The sequence below is a fragment of the Pseudorca crassidens genome, chromosome 2 (genome assembly GCF_039906515.1).
Source record: "Pseudorca crassidens isolate mPseCra1 chromosome 2, mPseCra1.hap1, whole genome shotgun sequence".
NCBI classification, from domain to species: Eukaryota; Metazoa; Chordata; class Mammalia; order Artiodactyla; family Delphinidae; genus Pseudorca; species Pseudorca crassidens.
The window spans coordinates 138,874,347-138,893,478 of NC_090297.1; the positions used below are offsets into that span (position 1 = coordinate 138,874,347).

The 19,132-nt window shown below is 42.2% G+C and overlaps 1 protein-coding gene across 3 annotated transcripts in view; it reads left to right on the forward strand.

Moving 5' to 3' along the window:
• C2H1orf21 (chromosome 2 C1orf21 homolog) overlaps positions 1-19,132 on the forward strand; it is a 247,367-nt gene that overhangs the window by 90,245 nt on the left and 137,990 nt on the right. The window lies entirely within an intron of this gene.

A 19,132-nucleotide genomic window follows, 5' to 3' on the forward strand; every position in this document is an offset into this window, starting at 1 on the left:
CATCATCATCATCATCATCTGGCCCTAGTTTCCCTTGACTGTGCTGGGGAAAAAGCATAAGCATAACCAGTCTATTGCAGATGTGGCATTCTCCAAACTTTAAAAGTTTATTGATTGTCTACATAATACTTAGCTCTTTCTTTTGTATTTTAGAATATTTGTGTCCCTGTGATTTGTTCTTTCTCTGTTTTGATCTAGACCAGCTTATGTTCTGTGTAAAATGTGAGTGTGTATGTGTCTTTAAATCAAAAGACTAAAGTATATGAATAAGAGTGGTGAATATAATATGCCTCATCACTATAAAAGTGTGGTTTAAAAAATAGTACTAACATAGAAGTTAGCAAACATATTTTCATTTATCAAACATTAATTTGTGTGTGTGTTGTATTTTTGTATATGGTGTGATCAGCATTTTCCTAGTCTTGGGTTTATCATGTACAGTGAGGATGTTTATAGAAGGAAGGACATTTCTTTGTGAAGCACTGTGGAGAGGCCAAGAGGCAACAGACACAGATTGTCATTGGATAAATGCATTCATAGCTAACTGAAATAAAAAGATGCACCAATTAGATACTATTTCAGTTGATGTTTTATTCTTTATTCATATTCAACTCTATTTTATTCTTTAAAATATGAATCATTTTGTAGAATTTATATGAACTTATATTCATAAGTATAATATTAAAAATTGAATTTCTAACTCATCCCTTCATACTAGAGTTTTCCAGATGAATCTAAAGGTTGAACTGTAAAATATGAAACCATAAAAGTACTATAAAAAAATGAATGTTTTTATAATCTTAGGTTGCAAAATGTCTTCATAATGCCACAAAACCCAACGCCCTAAAAGAAATAGTTGACTACATAAAAGTTTTAAATCTCTGCATGGCAACAAACACACCACCCGCCATGAACTGAGTTAAAAGACAAATGTCAAAGTGAGTGAGAGTAGTATCTGTAACACAAATAGGGTTAAAATAACTAGTATAAAAAGACTAAAATCTATTTAAAAATTTCCTTAAAATCTATAAGGAAAGAACTAATAACTCCAATTGAAAAATAGATGAAATTTGTGACCAGGCAATTGAAAAAGAAAAAATTTAAAAGGCCAATAAACATACAGAAAGATATTCAACTTCTTAGCAATCAAACAAACCACACCAAAACCCAAAGCAAAACAAAGCATTTGTCAGCACTCACATTGGCGGGAATAGGCATCTGTCTCGTGCTGTAACTAGGAATGTCAAACCAGAACAATTTTTCTGGGGCACCAAATGGTAATATATAATATGTAAAATTTAAATGAGCGCAGCCTTTGCCCCAGCAGCCCCACTTCTAGGAATTTATCATAAGGAGATAATTGGACAAGCATGCAAACGGCTATGCTCAAGGGTCTTTCTCACTGATGAAACATATATGGAATGCAGCCATTAAGGATTAAGGTACTCTATTTATTGAGATGGAAAGAGGTCTATAACATGTCGGTAAAGGGTTTTACACAGCATATCTTGTTTGTAAATTTTATATGTTTAAAATATATGTAAAATTCTGTGCAAGTTCATAAAAGAAGTGTTTGGAAGACTGTTTACCAAAGCGTTAACAATGGCAGGCTCTCTATTGTGGAGGTTCAGGTGATGCTTAATGCCTTTTTTTGTATTTTCCTGTATGATTTAACTCTTTTGTGGCTAACATTTATCATTAATACAGCCATTTATTTTGATAAATATAATTTTATGTTCCCATCTTCTGAAGGCCTTCAGTTGTGCTTTCAGGGTAATGTGAACTCTATCCCACAGGAGAGAGCGCTATCACTGGGAATAGCCCCAGGGCAACAGGGATTGAACGATAGTCTTGTTTGTCCAGGTAAATAGAGTCTGATCAGTGGTGCTTGTTGGTTTCATTTAAAACCTAGCAGTTCGTTCAGTCCATGAAGTGCTTAGTAGCTCATGTGGCTTAGACAGGGTGCGAGGCACTGAGGCTATAAAGATGGATTAAATCTGGTCCCTTTCTTTTAGGAACTGATAATGATGCAACAGATGGGCATCTCAACAAAAAATGTCAGTGTCCTATGATGATAATGCAAAAGGGTCTCTTATCTTAGGAGTAGGAAAAGACTCATAAAGAGGATGATTGCAATTATACTCCAGTAAAGATGTTACAAAAAAAAGAGGATGATTAAGGCCTCAGCTGGGTCTCAAACGATGAAAAACAGACAAAGGAACAGAGGTGTGACAGGAGTTTCAGGCTGAGAGACAGTGAAAAGGCTCAGAGGTACATTATGCATCAGGCATGTCAAGGGGAGACTGGGAAGCTTTACCAAACCAGTGGGGAAATAACTTTAGAAAATTTCATATTAGGGCAAGTATTTTAATATTTGGAAATTTTACACTGTAATTTTTTTTTCGAAACACCGAAAACCTCACACTGACAGTATAGGAACCATAATTATGTTACCTGGAAATTGGCCGAGCATTTATTTATTTTTTAAAATTTATTTTATTTATTTTTGGCTGCATTGGGTCTTCATTGCTGCGTGTGGTCTTTCTCTAGTTGCGGCGAGCTGGGGCTACTCTTCGTTGCCGTGCGCGGGCTTCTCATTCTAGTGGCTTCTCTTGTTGTGGAGCACGGGCTCTAGGTGCACGGGCTTAGTTGCTGCGCTGTATGTGGGATCTTCCCAGTCCAGGACTTGAACCCGTGTCCCCTGCATTGGCAAGCAGATTCTTAACCACCATGCCGCCAGGGAAGCCCTGGCCGAGCATTTAGAAAACACTGGACAGATAGTGTAGGAGATTAAATAGCTTAATTCCTTAAGCTATTTAAATGATCAGCCTCACATCAGGTTAGATAATTACAGACCTTGAAATACTAATGCCAGTACATGATCTTGCATACATGTTGAGACTGTATTATCATTAAAGCATCACAGAACCAGCCAAGACAAAGTATGATAGTGTGGTATTTGTCCCATGCAGGGATCAGAACATGACAGTTATTTATTATTGCACACTGGTGATGTCTCCAAAGTTGATTTTATATGTGTCATATGTCACGTGTCAATTCTTCACATCTGGTGAAATAAGAAAGACAAGTTATACTGCCTTGAGAGGCATGTTGTAGGAAGTTGTGGCACATGAGCCCTGAATCTTTGCCCAGATTTTAAAGGGGGAGGATTGGGACAGAGTAGGAGATAGCAATAGCAGGTCCATCCCCATGGGACAGAGCAGAAGTAGGTCTAGCATTCATTCACCCACCAGGCCTTCCTGAGCTTTCAGCTGTGAAATGTTTCCAGTTGAGTAGTTTGTGATCATAAATCGGTGTCACAGTTGAATTGTGTTTCTGATAACACATTCTAAACAGTGAGGAAAATTGCTTCATCCAATTCAGTGTTCCTAAGGTAATAATCCTCATTCAGTGGCTATTGATAGACCAGTTACAAGGTTAGAATGGCTCCACTTGAACCAGTGTTTATAAACAGGCCCTGTGTGCTCGTGGGTGGTGGATACACAGGAAACAGAATCAAGTGACCTGCCTCAAAGAAGTTACCTTATTTTAGAAAAGACACCATTTATGCACGGGAAATATTCAGCAAGAAATAGAAACTTGAAAATATGTAGCAAAGTGCTACACTGAGTGTCTGTTGGCACAGAATATCCTTGGGTACCATGGGTAATGGGACAAATTAATGTAGGCCTGCATTTGGGGTAGAGAGAAGAGTGAAATGTGATGGGAAAATAAAGACATTTCCCTTCTAGAGAAAGATCTAGCCACTCTTCAGTAAATCGTTATTAGTTCATGATCATTGACTCTGAGCTCCTTGAAGATAATGCTTTTAATTTAATCATACACTGCTCTTACCTAACATAATATAATGTCCGCTATGTAAGTTATTCAATAATAATGAACTGAAATTAATGATATCTAGTATTTACCGGGGGCTGTTATGCCCACTTATAGGTGAGGGGATAGAGATGGTGAGAAGTTAAGCAACTTTCCTAAGTTTACACAGGTAATATGTTAACCTAGGGAACTCGGCTGTGTCTGGTTTCAGAACTTAAGTGAACAAATGTGTGCTTTATGAAGGGGAAGCAAGGAAGGCATTCTGTTAGTCATAGAAAGGGATTTTAAAAAATATACAAGATACAGTTCCTCTGTTCCAGGAACTTTCAATCTAAAGGAAGAACAAAGCCGTGGATCACCTACCTCTTCCTTTCTCAGCCTGGCTGTCTGTCCATCAAGCACTGATTGCTGGAGCCCTGATATATGTGGGGCCCTTTGGTCCTGGCCCTCACCCTGTGATCTGATGGCAGTCCTCTGGCCCAGTCCTCTCAGTGCCATCTTCACTGCCATGGATCATCCCATGACAGTGAACTTCAGGGCTCCACAGATGTGATGCGCCATGCTTCACACTGAATTTCTTTTTGTTGTTGCTGGCAAACAATCACTGAGTACTGGTAGGAAAACACCCCCTCTTATTGTACCCTGCTTCTGAGCCAGCGCCTGTTGACTAGGGTCTGGGAAACTTACATCTGAGCCAGAGTAAGGTCAAGGGCACCTCTGTTTTAGAGTCTGGGAACTCATCTTCATGTCTGGCTCTGTCTGGCTTTGCAGTTCCTTGGACCAAATGAAAACCTAAGTGTATCAAATAATTAATCTTAAACTCTCTAGACTTTGGGATAGGAAGACAGTAGAGTTTACTATAGTTGCTGCTTCATTTCCTTGTTCGGGTATTTCTGTTTGTTCGTTTCATTGTATTAAGATGCTCTGATGTTAAATGGGGAAAAACTGGTTATGAAACTCATATATATAGAATGTCATGGACTGAAAACAAGCCTCTAGGTATTTACCAGGAAAGGTGAGTGATGATTATCTCTAGGCGGTGCTTTGCACTTCTGTTGTATTTCCAAATATCTACTCCTTCTTTTCTAAAGGAAGTTTTTTGAAAAATTAAATAAATTTTATTTTCAAAAACATGCTATGATGACCATTACTGTTTAAGATGAATATGCTGTTTATGAAAGAAAGAATAACCTAGAAAACTTTCTTAAAGGAGTTTATTTAGTACTTTTTATGTGCCAGACGTTATTTCAAGCATTTTGTTATTTATTAATTCGTTTAATCCTCAGAATACCTTATGAGGTAGGTTCCAATAGGAACCTATCAGCATGGTCCCCAAATCTGTACCTCCAGCCACTATGCCATGCTATTTTATCTTCAAGTCCTTTTTAACTTAAAGTTACCACCTGCATAGGTTATAAAATATGAAAAGCAATGTGGTCAAGATGCTGGCTTATTAAGAAAGTTCTGTATTTTCATATACCTGTTGCCACTGGAAGTATCAACACGTGTAGCACTTTCCCTCATTAGGAATTATTGCTGATAGCAAAGTTCTTCTGTCTCATGCTTCTCAGTGCCAACTTCACCGTGAACCATCACACTGAACTCCAGGGCTCTGAAGAAATTGCTCACTTTCCTAACTCCTGGTACACTAAACAGTTCGGTTTCATTCTGCCTGTCTTCAGCCCTGCACCCAATTGGTCACATAAGATTGAGAATAAATTGAAAGATAGGAAATAAGTATGATATAATTCCCTCTGTGAAGTTTATTTTTAGCTAATGGGCCTTGTCTTGCTGTTCATTTCATAGCATAAAGAGGAGAAGTCATGTGGTGCTTGACAGATTACTAATTCGAAATTGAGCCACCTTAATCCTTTGTGACTTGACTCTCAGTCTCTCATTTCTCACATTTTCTACTGTAAGTAATTCTTTGCAGAAGTAACTATCTTAGAGCGCACAGTGGGCTACATACGGCGTAAGGTTTTATTAAAACAAACAAAACAAATGATTGTGGCCCAGGAAGCCCAGTTTATAGAGAAGTCCTTGACTCAGTGGCTGGAGATCTTGGGTGTGGTTGGGTGCTGCTGCAGATTGGCTGCTACAAGGCGATCTCTGTCATCCTCAGTTCCACATTTTGGGAGTGAGTGTTGAACTTAGGTGGGAGAGTGTTGAGCACTCATGTTCAAAGTTTCTACTTTACCTGCTTCCCAGACTGTGGACGGTTCACAGGACTCTGTGGTCTCAGTTTCTCTCGAGCCACGGGGCCATTGGAAAGACTATATATGATACTGGTTTTTTTTTTTTGCGGTACGCGGGCCTCTCACTGTTGTGGCCTCTCCCGTTGCGGAGCACAGGCTCCGGACGCACAGGCTCAGCGGCCATTGCTCACGGGCCCAGCCGCTCCGCGGCATGTGGGATCTTCCCGGACCAGGGCACGAACCCGTGTCCCCTGCATCGGCAGGCAGACTCTCAACCACTGTGCCACCAGGGAAGCCCTATGATACTGTTTTGATGAGTTTTTTTTTAAGAAAAATGATGATGGTGGTAGTGGTCAACAAATAACAGCTTTATGGTCCCAAGTTGACCAAGTGTTGATTGCTTTATAATTGTTTTCTTCTAAAAATTTAGAGAGAATTATCCCCAATATCTTCTGTAGCTTCAAAGCATTACCACAAGTAGAAGGCAAGAAAGCTGGAAATATGGGTGTTATCTATCCCTGGTTCCATCTTGGCTGGCTGATTATTAGTTTATCTTTCATGCAGCGATGCTTGAATTGGTACAGTGTAGGTGCTGGTCAGTGTGAGATTTGTATTGCTGACTTTCTGTTGTCAAGTTTTGTTAGAAGTAGTAGTGGGATATGTTAGTTCTACTTTTGAAAAGGGTAATAAAATGTATGATAGGACATAGTTTTAAACAAAATTTAGACAAAAGGGAACATTTAATTTCCCAGGTTGATGACTTTTCCCAGGTTGATGACTCTAACCTGGTCACTTTCAGAGTGTGATTTTGTTGTTGACTTAACGTAGCTATACTGTGTTGGTCCAGCCAGACTCTAAAAAAGCAAGAGAAAGTCACAACTTATAGAAAGTCAAATTCTAAAGGGTAACAAAGAGATAATAGTCTTGTGGCTGTTATATTAAATATATGCATAAATAATATTCTACTAACATATAATTAACGATACAGTTTTAAACAATGAATAAAAATGGTCTTTGGTTTATAAAGGTTGCATAATTAAAGTTTTTATTGAAGTATAGTTGATTTACAATATTGTGTTAGTTTCATGTGTACAGCAAAGTGATTCAGTTATACCTATAAATATTTTTCAGATTCGTTTCTATTATAGGTTATTACAATGTATTAATTAAATTTTCTTAGATAAAAGGGCCATTGCTGGGAAAGGAAATTGGTGGAGAGAGGGACAAGTATATGCAGTTCACTTCCTTAAAAGTAATAGTCCATGCTTAAGTTATAATGTAAGTAGATATTTACATTTTCATTTAAAATATATTTTCAAAAGCTATGTGCATGGCTATTAAGAACTGAAGGTAAAAGATTAAGGGTGAAGTGAAAAAGCATGGTGCTAAAATACCAATCTGTGAAACTAATGAATTTTTTTCAGATTGTAAAACAAAGCCAAAGTGGTACAAATCTGTATTTACATTATGTTGCATTTCCATTTTGAAAACCACATTCAAGCCAAGCTAAATTGCATTTAAATTCCCTTCTAGCTACAGGCACCCATGCTTCACTGTGTAAATGTCACTGTTGATTTTGATCTATAACCAAAGAAGAAATGATCAGATTATATATGAAATAGGATTTTATTTTTAATGTTGCACCCAGCATTTTGGCCTTTATTGTGTCAGCTGTTCAACACAATATTTATTCATTAATCTTTTACTTCCCATTGCCTTCTTTCACTCCAGAAATGTCTCTTTATTTAAAAGTGTTTAGGTCTTGGGCTTCCCTGGTGACGCGGTGATTGAGAGTCCGCCTGCCGATGCAGGGGACACGGGTTCGTGCCCCGGTCTGGGAAGATCCCACATGCCGCGGAGCGGCTGGGCCCGTGAGCCATGGCTGCTGAGCCTGCACGTCTGGAGCCTGTGCTCCGCAACGGGAGAGACTGCAGCAGTGAGAGGCCCGCGCACCACAAAAAAAAAAAAAAAAAAGTGTTCAGGTCTTGAGTTTTGACCACGGCTTTCCTCCTTTGTTCCTTGCCTTATTTCCTCTAATGCAGTTGTTCAGTTGCCAAGCATTAAAATGAAAAGCAATATGCTTTTAGCTCAGATAAAACTCTGAAAATCACAGTTATTCATTCAAGAAATATTTATTGAGCAATTGCTAGAAACTGGCTTTTACTAGGGGACGTAACAGGTAAAAAGACAATGACTGCCCTCATTTTGTTCACATCCTAGGTAGTGACCCAGGCAGTAAACAGAAAGACATATAATACACTATCAGGTGGGGATGAGCACAATGAGAAAAATAACAAACGCAAGAGACAGTGATACAGTGGCTTTTTTTTTTTTTTTCTGGGCTGTGTTGGGTTTTCATTGCTGCACGTGGGCTTTCTTCAGTTGCGGTGAGCAGGGGCTACTCTTCGTTGCGGTGTGCGAGCTTCTCATTGCGTGGCTTCTCTTGTTGCGGAGCACGGGCTCTAGGCACACAGACTTCAGTAGTTGTGGCATGTGGGCTCAGTAGTTGTGGCTCACGGGCTATAGAGCGCAAGCTCAGTAGTTGTGGTGCACAGGTTTAGTTGCTCCGCGACATGTGACATCTTCTTGGACCAGGGCTCGAACCTGTGTCCCCTGCATTGGCAGGCGGATTCTTAACCACTGTGCACCAGGGAAGCCCCGCGGTGGCTATTTTAGATTCATAGATCAGAGAAGGTCTGCCTGAGCAGTTGACATTGTTGAGCAGAGACCTGAAGGAAGGAGCAGGCCAGGAGAACATGCAGGAACAGTGTTTTAGGCAGAGGAACACCAGGGCCAAATCCCTGAGAGGGGGCAGCTGGTGGTTCCCAGGAAAAGTCTGAGGCCCTCAGGTGGGGAGAGTGGTGGGTGATGAACTCAGAGAGGCAGCCTGGGGTTAGACCAGGGGTCCCCACCCTCTGGGCAGCAGACCCGTACCGGGCCTCACAGCAGGAGGTGAGTGGCAGGCTAGCGAGCGAAGCTTCATCTGCCGCTCCCCCATCACTGCGCTGGCATTACCGCCTGCACCATACCCCCCTCCCCCCACCCCCCCAGTCCGTGGAAAAATTGTCTTCCACGAAAGCCGTCCCTGGTGCCAAAAAGGTTGGGGACCGCTGGGTTAGACTGTGTGTTGCCCCCAAGCTCAAATGTGGGCTCTGGATTCTATTCTAAATGTAATAGAAGCCAGGAGAGGGTTTTGGGAGTGGGGGAGTAATGTATTCTGACTTTGGTTTTAATGTTATGGCTTACCCTGGCTGCTGTGTAGGGAGTAGACTGTCAGACCTGGCCAAGGCCAAGTCTACCCAGAGAGCTCCCTGAAGGAGACAAGTGAATCATTTCTAGGCCCTCCCCAGTTGAAGGGAGGTCAAAAGGATTTCAAGGCTTGAAACCCACGCTTAAGAGTGGGTGACATGGCTTGATCCACGGGAAACAGGTTCCTCAAACGGTGATGTCGGCTGTTTCTGGAAACTGACATGGTGGTGGTGTAAGAGGGGTGAGCTTGCAGTCCTTGCCCTTCTGGTCTGGCAGATACTTTGTACACCCAGACGTTGGGTGTACCTCTACCAGATCCTGCAGGAGCAGTGGGGAACCTTAGCACCCACTGGCCTTGATCAGGTTAAAAGCCTCTTTACACCATGTAAAAGAAACTTTGGAACATGTCCAGGTCATGCATTATACTTTAAGATCTTTGAACTCTCGAGATTTTACCTAACTCAGGCCTTTGGGTGCAAGCAGTATCTTAGAAAGGTAGCTGAAAGAATACGGTACAGAAGATGTGCTGAGGAACTGTGGCTGTTCTGTGTCTCTGTGTGAACTGTCCTCCCAAATTCTCCTTTGGCCTGTTTGTATAGAATGGTGTGGGCCTTTCATACTTTTCTATGTGTTGAAAATGTCTGATTTAAGTCATTCAAAGACTTAGAAGTTACAGCAGTTATTTAATTTAATTAATTTATTTTTTTTTTTACTATTTCCAGCTTTATTTACATGTAATTGACATAGAAGGTATAATTGAAGGTGTACAATGTGACGATTTGATGTACATATACATTGCAAAATGATTATCACAATAAGGTTAGTTAACACTTCCATCACGTCACATAATTAATTATCTTTTGCGTGTGTGTGCACATGTTGAGAACATTTAAGATCATTTCGTTAGCAACTTTCAAGTATATAATACAGTATTATTGTCTAGAGTCACCATGCTGTACATTACATCCCCAGAACTTACTCATCTTATAACTGCAAGTTTGTACTCTTTGACCAGCATCTTCTTATATTCCCTCACCCTCTAGTTGCTGGCAACCACTATTCTACTCTCTGCTTCTATGAGTTCAACTGTTTTAGATTCCATATGTAAGTGCTATACAGTATTTGTCTTTCTCTGACTTAGTTCACTTATCGCAGTGCTCTCAAGGTCCATCCATATTGTCACAAGTGGCAAGATTCCTTCTTTCTCATGGCTGAATACTATTTTATTGGCTATATGTGCCACATTTTCTTTATCCATTACTGCATCAATGGACATTTAGGTTGTTTCTATACCTTGGCTCTTGTGAATAATGCTGCAGTGAGCATGGGAGTGCAGATATCTCTTCGAGATCCTGACACCATCTTTTTCGGATGTATAACCAGAAGCGGGATTGCTGGATCATATATATGGTAGTTCTCCTTTTAATTTTTTGAGGAACCTTCATACTGCTTTCCATAGTGACCGCATCAGTTTACAATCCCACCAACAGTGCAGGAGGGTCCCCTTTTCTCCAAATCCTTGCCAACACTTCTTATGTCTTTTTGATGATAGCCATTCTAACAGGTGTGAAATGATTCAGCAGTTCTTTTTTGCTACTGTACATCCCCGTTGAGGAAGCAAAATGGACCGTAGAGAACTTTCACTATCGTAATCTACATTTAAGTAGCTTACATATAGATGGTGGGTGAGGGTCACTGAAGACCACTTACCCATCAGCTCTGTGTCCTCAGGCTCGCACTGCAGAGCCTACCTCACAATTGCGATACTGCACAATTTGAATTTAACTGAACCACTCAAATGCCCTTATGAATCCTTCCCGAAAGATAAATAATAAAAAACAGCTGCCATCTCTTACAAACAAATTGAGCAGAATGTGTTACTAAAATAGTCTCGTGCAAACCGACCAGGGTGTGGAAGATGGTGTGTTCTTGTTTACTGTGCTGCTAGCCATTATAGTGTCCTCGAATATGCTGTTCCCCCCACTCACCCAGACACGTTATCCCTAAAGAGCTATTCTTTGTCGCTGTCAGAACACACTTTAGTCTCTAAGGGGAATCTAACTTGGCGATTCATGGCAACTGGAAGTGATCTTTTGTTCTATGTGAATGAATCTCTTGTGAGAAGAGGTAGAGACTTGGCAGGAGAGAGAGGAAGAGGGCGAGAGCCCTCCTCGCCCCTCATATGCACATGTGAACGAGCTCTCTCCTCGCCTTCTGGGGCCTTTCTTCAGGAGACCCGCAGTGAACGTCGAGTCATGAATATTTTTTATAAGTAGGGAAGCTGTACTCTTTTATCACAAATTGTATTTTAGCTGTGCTTTTCCGTTTTAAAAATTCAGTGGCAGTGCTTGTAGCCTTGGGAATTACTTTAACTGAAAACAACTCTATCCAATTTCTTCCTATTCTTGCTAATGATTTTGCTGCCACTAAATTATTTCTAATGGCTGTAGCACCCAGAAGTGAGCTTCAGTCCAGAGGCATATTAAAAGAATCACCAAAGATCACTGAAAAGCAATTTAAATTTTTACTGAATAAAGAATCCCAGAGGCATCTCATTCATAAACCTACTTCACAATGTACTGAAATCTATTCCCGTGAATCTCTAGCTCTCTGCCACTCTGGTGACTTTTTGTCTGTCTTTCTTTGGACTACCTCCAAAATCTCCCCTCTCTAATCTTCTGCAAAACTTTCCACTCCAGCCCAATTCTTCTCATTAGCTCTGCTCTTTCTGGTGTAAATCCAGGCTGCTGCAGTTTCCCGCTAACCTCCTCACCCCATCGCCAGACTGCATCACAAAAGAGCACAAGCACGTCTGGCCTGCTGGTGAGGTGCCTTGGGAGAGGGGGAGGGGACTAGGATGCGTAAGCATCCGGAGTATTATCTGAGAATCTTTTCCTTAACAGAAATCCACTTAAGTCAGAACCCAGTTAAAGGAATTACATCAGATCAACATTAAAATGTCCTTCCTCCTTAACACACACACACACACACACACACACACACACACACACACACACACACACACACACACACACACACACACACACACACACACACACACACACACACACACACACACCATTGGCCAAATTGTTCAATGTTTTGGTTTACTCTATTGCAGCCACATTAAATGGGAAGAGTTTCTGGAATGATCATAGAATTTCCTAATCCTGACCAGCCATCCCGCAAATTCATGACCCTTGATCTTGGGCAGCAGTGAAGGATTAACTGTGAATGAATCAACAGAAATTTATTGCCAGTCCTAGAAAAGCAACTCTCATTTCAAGCCCTCTTGACAGTGGAATGACATTGGAGTTTTATTGACTTCATGTACAAAGGAAGGCATGTGAGCCGCTCTCTTAGTATCTGTTCGTAATTGCTGTTAGTGCCTTATAGTTTACCCCTAAAAAGAAAATAACTGTTTGCATTTATTTTAGATCTTATTTTATCATAATACATTTTCTAATGCCTGACTGAAAAGGTTTATCTTTATCTTAAAGGTGACTTCCATTCGGGGAGAGGATCCATATTGTGATAACATTTTCTAATAGTTCTGTAGTGGAAATCAGCAAACAAAGAGAATTTTTGTTTTTATCAGAAATTAACTTTACTACACGTTTGTGGGAAAGTCAAGTAAGAGCCTGGGATCTGAGTCAGACTGCCTGGTTCAAGGCCTGGCCCCAGTCCCACCACTTACTGGATGGTATAGCTAGCTGGATGAGTGAACATTTCCTTAGGATGGAGACATTGACGGTTCTCTTCCTTAGAGCCCTGTGAGCATTAAATGGGCTGTTGTATAACAGCTTTTCTGAACTGGATCTGGGACATTTAAAGGGCTCTATAAGGGGGCTTCCCTGGTGGCGCAGTGGTTGGGAGTCCGCCTGCCGATGCAGGGGACACGGATTCGTGCCCCGGTCCGGGAAGATCCCACATGCCGCGGAGCGGCTGGGCCCGTGAGCCATGGCTGCTGGGCCTGTGCATCCGGAGCCTGTGCTCCGCAACGGGAGAGGCCACAACAGGGAGAGGCCTGCGTACCGCAAAAAAAAAAAAAAAAAAAAAAGGGATCTATAAACGAAAGCTCTCATCCTCCTCCTCTTCCTCCACCTCCAGTGAAGGAAGACATCCTAGATTTGTTGCTTGGTCTTAATGCTAAGATCATATATCAAAATTGTAGTGTATAACAGAAGGCTTAAAAGGAAGTTATCTTTCAGAATACAAATTTTTTGTAAAGACATTGCAATATTTACTGTATACTGTAGAATAGCTTCCGTTTTCTTCCATTAGATGCAGTGGTGGTCAAATCGCCATTGTAATGAAAAGTCTCACAACCCTTACTTTGATTGGTATATTAATTCCTAACTTAAGCAGCACAGGGATGGTATCTTCCACCGACAGAAGCTCCAGACGCCTGACAAGGGAGGCTCTGATAGTTTTCCTGATGTTACCCATGAATGTTAGTTGCTTTATAACTTTTAATTATGTCACTGTGATTTGCAAATATGTCCAAATCCTTTCTGAATCCATTCATACTTCATGCCTGTACCATTTCTCAGAGTAATTATTTCCTGTGCTTTGCAGTTTAAAAAAAGAACTGGCTTCGTGGTTAGGAGCCTGGCCCTGGATTCCAACCAACCTGGGTTAGAACCAGCACTGCCACTTGACCAGCCAATCAAGAACTAATCTCTGCAACTGGAAAATGGGTTATAATACCAGCCTCATAGGGCCGACATGAGGATTAAATCAAAGCAGGGGAGAGGACAGCTGGGCAGGCTTTCTCTTGAATGGTTATCAAGGATAAGAGGAACCGCACCAAGAATAGTAGAGAGGACTTAGCTGGCCTCCAGCTTTTCTGTGGTTGGTGGAAAACCAGCACTCCATAAGAGTCAGAGCGGGGCTCTTGAGAAGCTGGGTAAATGGCTGTCAGAGCCACCATGCATGCCCTCCCTCTCTGGGAGTGGCTCGCCACGCATTCTCTTTCTTGGTTAGGAATTATTACTGTATGATACAAAAATTAAACCCCCTCTCCATGGGAAAGCCTTGGTTGCATGTGCATTCCTAAAGGAGTCCAGGCTAGATTTGCCTCGGATTGCATGTCTTTTGTCAGAGCATGTCAGAAGATGCATGTTCCAGGGCCCTTAATGACTGGCCAGTAGTTCCCTGGTCCCTGAGTGAGCCTCAGATGAATGGAGGAGATGTGCTATCTGGCCTCTGAAATGATGCAATGATTCAGGAATGAGGCCTGCAGGTCCAGTCTTCATTATTAAGGGTGCTGTAATGAGGGAAGCTTTACCACCCTCTCATCCTTGCAGCTGTGGACACCTCTCAGCTTGTCCTCTTCGGAGGCGTGGACAAGACCCTAAGAATGCTAAGAGGCCATAGCAGCCGTGCACAAGCATCGCAACGCACTCCGTTCACCCAGAGAAGTCTATCCCCTGCCTCCACGGCACACGGCTGGGAAGTCACCAAGCCAGGTCCAGAAGAGAAAGGCCCTTTGAAGCCGGTGCTCTGTCCCTTGTGGTTCACTGCTGTCCCGCCAAAAGGGAAGGAGCTGGGATCAGGTTCAGTGGCAGCTTCTTTGCCCCTAGGATGGATCACACCCCATCCCAGCCACTCCTTGTTCTGCATGCTGTGATATCTCCCCATCAGCAGTTGAAGGCATACCTGTCGGGGAGGCGGGAAACAGGTTCTGGCAGATGTCGTGTCTTAAGCTCCAGCCCCACCAGTGCCCCACCAGCTGACTCCAGGTGAAAACTCCACCCTCGTGAGACTCTTTGCGGCTGCTTTCTCTGGCTCTTGGCCAGTCTTCTCCGTGTGTTCTTCCTCACCTTCCTCACCTGACTGGTCCACCTCCACTGCTCCATGTAAGTTCCACCTTTGCTACACCTTCTTTCAGAGAGAGGGAGAAAACCTTGGATTACGGTGGTTGGGGGTCTCTCCAGAGGAGATGGTTGAGGACAGGCCAGAGGACAGAAGCTTAGCCTGTAATGGTGGCTTCAGTCTGGGCCTTGGTTGGGGAGACCGTATCCCCTCAGAATGGAGCCTGCCTCTGGTGGGATTCACATACCAGGTCTTCCTGCACTGGCCCTGGCAGCCTCTGCTCCCTACATCCCTCGAGGCCCCCTGGAATCTGCGTGTTGGCCGTACTAGACCACTTGCAGTTGTTCCTGTCTGCCATGCTCTCTCTGGTTGTTGAACTCACCGTCCCCTTGCCTAGACCTGTCCTTCCCACACACACACTAGTGTTCCTCAGCGCTCCAGTGAGATAACGTCACCTCCTCCAAGACTCTCCCCATCCTTGCTTAGGGAGGTCCCTCCCTTCTGTTCTTATTACAGTCACCCCACACATCTGCTTCATGGCTGCAGACATTCTGCACTCTATTTGCTCATTTTCTTAAATCTTCCCCTACTAGCTGTGAGCTCCTTGAGAACAGGATCTGCTTCCCTTCCCTAGGCATAACCCCAGGACTGAGTACTACGTTCTCTGGCATGCAGTAGGTGCTCAATGAATATTGCTGAAATGAAGAAGGAAAGAAACACAGAAAAGACAGCAGGGGATAGCCCAGCACTTGCCTCAAAGACAGAAAGCAGCTAGATCCTTCCACCACCTCATGTCTGAATGAAAATCAAGAGGTGTTTTTGCCCAGACCTTTTGGGGCCAGAAGTATGTCCATAAATTGGTATAGTTTACAGAGAGCTCATATCACAGTCAATAGGAAAAATGCTACAACTCCAATTAGAGAAAAGAGGCAAAGGATATGAAGAGATATATCACAAAGGGCACACATGAATGATCAAAACAGGGGGAAGTATTCAGTATCACTAGTAAATTTTGAAACATCAAACTAAAATAAAAATTAGATACCATTTTCACCCTTCAATTCATTGCATATTTTTAAAAAGCATAATACCCCTTATTAGTGAGGGTGTGCTGAAATGAGTTTTACATGAGTGAAGCAAGACTATATGTTTTAGCTATCTCTGATTTTCAAATATATCCAAGCATTAGGTTTCACTAGTGAATAAGCATACAGTAGACATATGAAACTTGCCCTCTTAGTGATATTAACAGTTTTCAATTATGAGATATCATAAAGGGGGATATGTACAAATATGTACAATCTTCCTAATTCCCCTAGTGGAAACCCAGTGGCCAGGGTTTAATCTTCCACAAATATGAAGTCTGAGAACATAATTTCCCTGCTTGTTATTTTTTAACAGTTTATATTTTTAGGCCATGAGCACTTCATGTATTAGACAATCCTATTTTGAAATTAGTTTTCCTTTATTAGGTTGATTTGAGACACACTCTGAGAAAAACTGAGAGCATTTTGTGTTAAATGCACCAAAGCCTTATTTTAGAAATATTCAAAACATTTAGAACGAGCAGTTCATAATTACCCTAGAAATTGCTTAATGATAACTATTACATTGGAAAGGGCGAAATCACTTTCTGCAAGTGAGGATATAGTAATTATCGTGAAGGGACTGCCTGACTCAGAGAACTGATACTGGTCTGTGAGGTCCTTCAGCTGAGTCTCTACTTTGTGCATAAGGTTTTCCAGAGTTAGTCTGTCTTGGTGGACTGTGGCGGAGTGGAACAGGGTCAGCCTACTTGTGCGGTCAGTCTAGCCTGAGGAACGTGCTCCAGGAGCAGAAGGGTTCTCAGAGCATAAGCCTCCCCCCAAGACAGTGGTTTTCCCCGGGCACTGTCTCCCCCCTCCACACCCCCTCCATTGCTTAAAACAGAGCCCAGCCCATGGAAGGTTCTCAGACTCTGCTGAACCTCACGCATTCACTCTTGTGCCCTCAAGGAAGGCCGAGACTAGGAGCTGTGCCAATGGCAATAATTGAGTTACGATATAAAGGAAGATAGAGGAACATTATTTTCTTGTAACCCTGGTTTCACTCAAATAATGATCGCTTTTCTTTTTCCTGTCATAAAAGTTATTTATTGTTCTTTTAAAATTATGTTTTATTTTAATTAAAGCACTACATGCATTTAGTTAAAAAATGCTAAAGGCTTATCCTGGATGATAATATTCCCTTCTCACTTTATTTGTTAGCATAGTTAAGTCAGAATTTTCAGTTAAATTAATTTTTGATGTTTACATTATGCTTTTTGTTTTTACACCTTGATGGATTTTGTGCATTAGAGATAGTGTTCCCTGCAGAACCAGCACAGTTTTTCTAAAACAGCAACCAACATTTTATTGAGCATTTATTATGGGCTAGGCACTGTTTTAAGTGTATTCATATATTAATTCATGTGACTCTATGTGTGAGATTAGGTACTATAAATATTCCCATTTTACAAATGAAGAAACCAAGGCACAGAAAGCATGAGTAAGTTGCCCAAGGCCATATGGCTAGTCATTCAAGCTCTAGAGGCTAAGCTCTTAGCCACCGTGAATACTCACCTCTTGAAAAATACCTCACCAAGTAAAGAAATAAAGATCCTAGGCAAGAATTTGAAGTCGTACCAGGATTTGGGGACTTGAATTTAGTTAGCATGGGGGACAGGATGTTCGGTGGGAGAAACCCAAGGGAAGTGAGTTTACACTAAAATGCAGAATAGTTTAGTCTTTTAATTGGTTTGTTTATTTATTTTTTTTGCGGTACACGGGCCTCTCACTGTTGTGGCCTCTCCCGTTGAGGAGCACAGGCTCCAGACGCGCAGGCCCAGCGGCCATGGCTCACGGGCCCAGCCGCTCCGCGGCATGTGGGATCTTCCCAGACCGGGGCTCGCACCCGTGTCCCCTGCATCGGCAGGCGGACTCTTAACCACTGCGCCACCAGGGAAGCCCTGGTGTGTTTATTTTTATAAATACTTCTTTTACCTCTTGTTCCAAGTCCTCATATTTTCCTGAGCATATAATAATAATAAGTCTACTAGAGAATCTTCACGCAAAATTTGGATGATGAAGCAATCCAGTGAAGATGCCCAGATGTTGGATTGTTTTGGTATGAGGACATTAGCGCAGAGTTTTTGAAATCGGAACAGTCCTGGGAAAGATTCATTCTGGTACATATGTCATTGATCAGAAGAAGACTTGAGTGTGAAAGTATCAATAGATACGAATTTCACCGTTCTAGGAAAGAACTGTAAGATCCCTTCCTACGGGCTTCCCTGGTGGCACAGTGGTTGGGAGTCCGCCTGCTGATGCAGGGGACGCGTGTTCGTGCCCCGATCCGGGAAGATCCCACGTGCCGCGGAGCGGCTGGGCCCGTGAGCCATGGCCGCTGGGCCTGCGCGTCCGGAACCTGTGCTCCGCGACGGAAGAGGCCGCAGCGGTGAGACGCCCGCGTACCGCAAAAAAAAAAAAAAAGATCCCTTCCTACCTCAAAGAGTAGCATTTCTAGAACTCTTGCCTGTCTTCCTCCTTCCCCATCTAATATGTACTTTTATGAGAATTGTTAACCTTTTAATAGTTATGGCATTATGAACTCACTCCGGCACTCATCTTCTAATTCACTCATTTTGAAGTCAGTTCCGTTGTTTATGAATGTAACCTTGTAGCAGATCTTCCATCTGCAAAACTTGGGAGGACAGGATAGGGGCCAGTGAGTTGTTGACAATGGAAGAATTGACAGGATCCTGAAAATGGGGATGATTCCATAACATCTGAAGCAAGTCCAACCAACTGATCACCTTCTAGTTCTAAAAACCTAATTTTATATATGTATATATGAGGCACTTTACGTCAAACGTGAGGCGCAGAGATTTGGTGGGCAACAGTGTGTCTTTAGCATGATAGAGCTGCCACAGAAAGTGTAGCCCTTTCTGATGGAATCTGAGGAATAAAATGCTAAAAATATCACCACAGCAGTGCTTTTACCCCAGATCTATTTTG